Here is a 6,449-nt window from a genome sequence, read left to right as displayed (position 1 = left end):
ATACAGGTATAAAGACACTATGGTAGTGGCCATACTGGCCAGCAGTGTAACTAGTAAGAGATATGTACAGATATAGATATAGTATTAATATGTACAGTGATACAGGTATAAAGACACTATGGTAGTAAGTCATACTGGCCAGCAGTGTAACTAGTAAGAGTAGGTAAGAGATATGTACAGATATAGTTATAGTATTAATATGTACAGTGATACAGGTATAAAGACACTATGGTAGTAAGTCATACTGGCCAGCAGTGTAACTAGTAAGAGTAGGTAAGAGATATGTACAGATATAGATATAGTATCTACAGATATGTAAATGTCATTAACAGATTGCAGAATGGGTACAATACAGTACGGCTCAATACACACAATTGTTAAGGGGATGCAGACCAGAGAAAGACTTTCGCCTTGTTTACATCAGGGTCCCCCATTTTCAATTCATAGTGATATTTGATGATGATGATGTTTGATGTATTCAGGGCCATTTCCCGTTGATTAAACGTTACACATTACATCCTGCTAAATGAACGTTAGCTAATGTTACAGTACGGCCAGCCTTGCGGTCGCATTCATAACGATAACGTTAACTTGACAGCAAATGTGGATATGCATTTGAGCACTTGCAAGTGTTAGTTGATTAGTTGATTGTCGTTCTGACATAACTGCAGTAAACAAACTAACGTTAAACCTAAGTTAACTTACCAGTTAATTCAGTACATGATGCACAGGACGTGATAAAAATAGTCGACGGGTCCATCCAGTTACATTTTCCCCCAACTAGAGAGGCAGAGTAGGGGCGGGTCGGTGCCAGCAAGTTCGGTTGTCTCAACGTAAAGAATAATACTGTACATCTTAGCACGTTAAAGCGAAAATAGAAAAATACCACACCATTACTGAACCAATGACAGTCAAATAATCAACAGAAAAGCATTACATTGCAAAATAATATGTCCATTTCTGTAGTGTGTGCACACACACACACACACAGCGGTGCGCTGGATGGATATAATTCCAACTTGCCTTTGCGCCTCCTGGCGGCACAAAACAGAAGCCGCACCCACCCTAATAAAACCATTTGACGAGGGACGTTAACGGGCGGTAGAGGCCGTTGGAATGGCGGTAGGAGGGACCTCAATTTGCAATGCTGTAACTGTAAGCAGTTTGTTTTATTTTATTCGTATATATACAACAGAAATGACGTTCGATATAACGTGACTAGCCTTTAGCCCTATAAATAGCTTTCCAGAAAAAACCGAGACGAAAACTGCGATAAAGCTTATATTCACGGCGCTATAAAATGACAACCAACCGATGGATTTTTATTTTCTTTAAGCCATTATGAAGGCACGGTTTATGCACTCAAGTGACAATGAGAATGGACAGATAGCAATACTATAAAGTATAGATATAACGCTACAAAGACACATCGGTTTGTTGACAAACCCTGGTCGTCTAGAACCATATTACACTGCAAACCGTGGTCGTCAAAGTGTTAAGGGTTGTTCCTTTTAGATATTCCTTTACACATGCTTTTATTAATGATGTGAGTTTTCTTTTACTAACTACCTTGTGTCACCTGTCTTGGCCTATACCAGCTGGCACTCGTTAGTAATTATTAATCACGGGAACTATTTAGACCTGCCCGTTTCTCACAGTCATTGTCGTGCCATTGCCTTGTGTATTGTTTTTCATAGTTGTGTTCGGTCACGTACTCACCTTTTGTCACTTGTATTTCCCAGTGAGTCCGTTCCTCTCTTAGTCCACATTATTGCCAGCCCTGCTGAGTATTGTTTGTTTTCGGGTTTTGCAGTTCGCTTTTGTTTTGTAACAGTTTCAACGTGTATCCTTGTTTGCAACTGCTCAGTAAAGGCCCGTTCACTTTATCCCGTCGTCTCAGCTTCTTCTCTCTCTGCTTGTGTTACCTGCATTTGGGGTCTACTCTTCTATACCACACCGAAACCTTCACAGTATGTATATTTCTCTCCCACCCACCCCCTCCTAATGTACAGTCTCCTCCCCACCGTATGTATATATTCTCTCCCCACCGTATGTATATTTCTCTCCCACCCACCCACCCCCTCCTAATGTACAGTCTCCTCCCCACCGTATGTATATATTCTCTCCCCACCGTATGTATATATACCCATAGATATATATATCTATGTATATACCGCCATCTTTCTCCCGGGTTGGTGTGATCACATGACTGACAAAGCCATGCAGTGATAGGCCAGAAGTCAGTTCGATTGCATCCAGGCTCGATTGCTTATCCTGTCTGGGTAGCCCGGATGATGGTTTTTTACATCGAATTTTATACACCGCAATTATGCATTGATTTTTGTACATTGAATTTTATACACCGCAATTATGCATCGATTTTTTTACATTGAATTTTATTATGCATTCGAATTTTTTACATTTTACATTTTAAACACTGAATTTTTATTTCACATAGGTAATTTCGGAGCAAACATGATTTTCAAAGTCATTATTTTCAATGCTATAAATTCCGTGTCTGAAAAAATTCAGATACATGTTTTCAAGGTAATTATTTTCAATGCTATAAATTCGGTGTCTGATAAAATTCAAATACTTCTGTCACTCATTTGCTTCCATACAAGTACTCCACCCGTTGACAGGGAAGAGGAGCACTCGTCTACCAGTCTACAGCAAAACCCAGGCTGGTGAGGAATTCCACCACCTGCCTGGTATGAGACCTGGCGATCTCCTCTGACCGGCCGAGGACCAGAACGTCGTCCAGGGTAGAATAAAATTCGTATCCCCTGACGACGCAGAGGCCCCAGCGCGGTCTCCACACACTTGGTGAATATGCGAGGAGCCAGAGAGTAGCCGAACGGCAGCCTCTGGTACTCGTACGCTAAGCCCTGAAACAGGAAGCGTAGGTATGTCCCAGGAGGGAAGATTGGGATGCGAATACGCATCCTACAGGTCTATGGAGGTGAACCAGTCCCCCACCTGACAGCGCTTAACAGGTGGGTGACGGTCAACATTCTGAACCTCCCATGGGACAGGTCCAGTATGGGTCTGACACCCCCCCCCCCCCCCACCTGTAGAGGGCAGCAATACTCTTGCTCTGGCCTGAATTAAATAAATTGGCATTTAAAACATATCTTTGTGTCTGTGTCAGGTTTGTGTTTGTATATAGACCACATTGCTTAGCAGAGTTCAGTGATGTGAATGCAAATGAATGGAAACTGTCAAGTTGATCAACAGATTTTGACTGTAAGAATCTGTAAGGGCATTAATGGGAGCAATTTTATTATTATTATAATTTCTTTTTAAGTAACTAAAAAGTTACTTTTCACAGTAACACAATACTTTTTGGTGTAAGTAATCACTAAAGTAACCGAGTTACAAAATATATATATATATATATACTAAAGAGAGTCAAGTGTGGCCGAAACCCAGGACAGACGGAATACAATAATGATACTTTTTCTTTTTTTAAGATACATTTGTATTTGTATACATGTATTGCTTTATTGGGATAGGCTTGTGGGAGGCAAGAAACAGCGTTCGTGACAGGGGAGGGTTGAATTGGATGATACGAAATTGGGATGGGAGAAAATATAGAAAATGGGAGAAAAAGTGGATCCAAAAAAAAACTAACATGGAAATCTCACATAGCACATGTTAAAAAAAAAGATGTCCAAGAGTATTTTTGTTATGAATAAAGTAAAGGATTGTTACGCTCTGGTTCGCTGACAGCTGTCTGAGAACCACCCACCATTCTGACACCTGTCACTTGGCTCCTGTCACTTGTCTCCCCTGTCACTTAGTGTCTGGGTCTCCTGATTGGCTGTCACGGGTGTGTGTGGTATGTCGGAATGTGGTCTCTATTTAACCCTTCTCTCTCTGTTTGCTCTTCGTCAGGTCTTCACAATAATGTTCGGAGATAACATGGCGGTTCCTGTTTCTGGACCCCATTAAGCTTCATATTATTCCCTCTATCTATCTTGCCACTCTGCGACTGTATCGTAGTATTACTCTTTGTGTTCTTTACTATTAAATTGAACCTATTGAAGAGTATACTTTCTCCGTCTCATTGATTGCATACCACAACTGGAACTCACCTACCTCCATCCTGACAAAGGATGTGTTAGAGTATGAGGCAATGAGAACACTCTACTGTTCACTCATCTCACCGTATCTCAGTTATTGTGTTGAAGTATGGGGGAATACTTATGGGACCAATATAAAACCATTATATATACTACAGAGGGCTGTACGAATCACACATAAAGTGAATTATCGAGAACACACAACCATATTATTTATAAAAATAATTAAACTTGAAGATATGGTTAAGTTTCAAACAGTGTTAATTATGTTTAGGGCAAGAAATAAGATACTGCCAGAAAAGTTACAAAATCTTTTTCATTTAGAAAGTGAGTGAAAACTTTAGAAATTAAATTTTAAACCTCGGTTTGCACGTACCACTTAAACAGATGTGTCCTTCAGTTATTGGTGTAAAGTTGTGGAATTCTCTCCATAGCGAGCTTAAGGGATGTAATAGTGTTTGTCAATTCAAAAATAATTATAAAAAAAATTATATTTAGTCAGTATGAAATTCAAATGTGAATCTGAATAGTGAGATCTTTTCTTTTCTTCTTTATTATTATTTAAAAAAATTGTTTAATCTGTGGATTGTTTGTTTCATGGTATGAATTATTATTTTGTGTAAATTAGGTTGTACGCCGACCAGGCATCAAGTAATACTTGTTTTAGGAATAGGGGGCAGGTAACTATAAGAATTATTCTTCTTCCTGCTCCTTTTGCCCATGGTAGAACGTTATTTATGATTTTGTATGAAAACTGTATGATTGTATTGCTTCCATGTGGCAAATAAAACTCGACAGGATCAGGATGTGATTGGCTACATTATTTAACCTGAGCCTCCCCATAATCCCCAGATTGTCACCAGGGGGCTGCAGCAACACACACACACACACACACACAATATAGTCACCTATATAATGCTGCGAACATATATTATATATCATTTTTCCAAATTCCCAGCATAACATTTGGGTAGGCTTACTGTAGCCTACCCTAGCCTTCTTTACCCGCCACCTATGAGGCCACTCTAGTGCTCATATGCAATTCTTCTGGATTTTCCCCTCCTTCGAAATAGGCAAACATTTATTGTAGCCACTCACAAAAAGATGAGGCGGCCTGTGTTAAATTTCTCTTTTTAATATCATCTATACATTATATTACAGTATTAACAATGTTTCTCTTGTGGTTTTTCTACCCATTGGGCAGGATATGTGCATAATAAAGTTATATACAGCACCGTACAAATAAACAAGTCAGACCACTGGAGAAAGCACCATTGGAAGTGAGGCACAACGAGGGTGGGTTTGAGTGCAAGTGTTCCCATGGCTGCTGCACCACCAGGCACCCAATCACATCATTTAACATGCAAACCTTCTGGACTTGAAAACAAATGGGAACGTTCTCTGTCCTAAAACTACCAGAGCAAAAAAGACTCACACTATGTGTGATAAACGTAAAAAAAAAAAAAAATAGCACAAACATCTACGTTCTATATCTATCTGCGATAAATAAACTCTGGAACGAATACCAAGTGGAAAAGCTGATGTACTAATCATTGACAGCAGCAGCAAGAAGCAGCAGCGCATAGCAGCGGCAAATACTGAATAACAGAGCAACTCAAACCTCGTGACGGGGAGCAGACCCAATGAGAATGGAGTTTTGAGCCATGGCCCGGGCCTCTGTCCAATAAGAATTGAGCAATGGCCCTTTTCTTTGAGGGGTGGGGGGGGCATCGGAGATTCACCAAGGAATCTGAGCGTGAAGCAGGTTAACCCTCTACGGCGACCGTCGGTTGTGTGATAGTAAAGGGTTAACCTTCTGTCGTGTGGCAGTGAAAGGGTTAAGAGATGGAATTCACTGCATGAAACGTGAAAACATGGTTTGTAGAAGTGCTTATCAAGTGACTTGTTGTCATGGATACCAAAAAATAAAAAATACATCCCCTCACACTATGTATAACATCAAATAATTTAGAATAAATACTCCGCTCTGATAAAGACTGTGTCTCTTTTACGTGGATCTATCTAAAACTGGGAGCCCACAAACAAGTTTTTTTTTTCTTGACAAGTTTAGCTCCAAAACAATCACCAGGTCTCAAAAGCATAAAATAAACACACCAAAAAAACAAACACTTTGCTCTGTGCCCAATGTTGGAGTGAAACGTTACCAAGCTTCAAGTTAATAATCTGTCATAATACAAACAAGCCTTTTCTTCATGTCGCTCTCTCCACCTCCCCAGATCTTATATAAGATATATATATAGATTTATATTATATATCTTGCATATATATTATATGCAAGATATATAATATAAATGTTGTTAGGGGTGATATATAATATAAATGTTGTTAGGGGTGATATATAAT

The sequence above is a fragment of the Notolepis coatsorum genome (assembly GCF_963971535.1).
Source record: "Notolepis coatsorum genome assembly, chromosome: 1".
In the NCBI taxonomy this organism is placed as follows: Eukaryota; Metazoa; Chordata; class Actinopteri; order Aulopiformes; family Paralepididae; genus Notolepis; species Notolepis coatsorum.
This window is presented reverse-complemented; position numbering follows the sequence as displayed.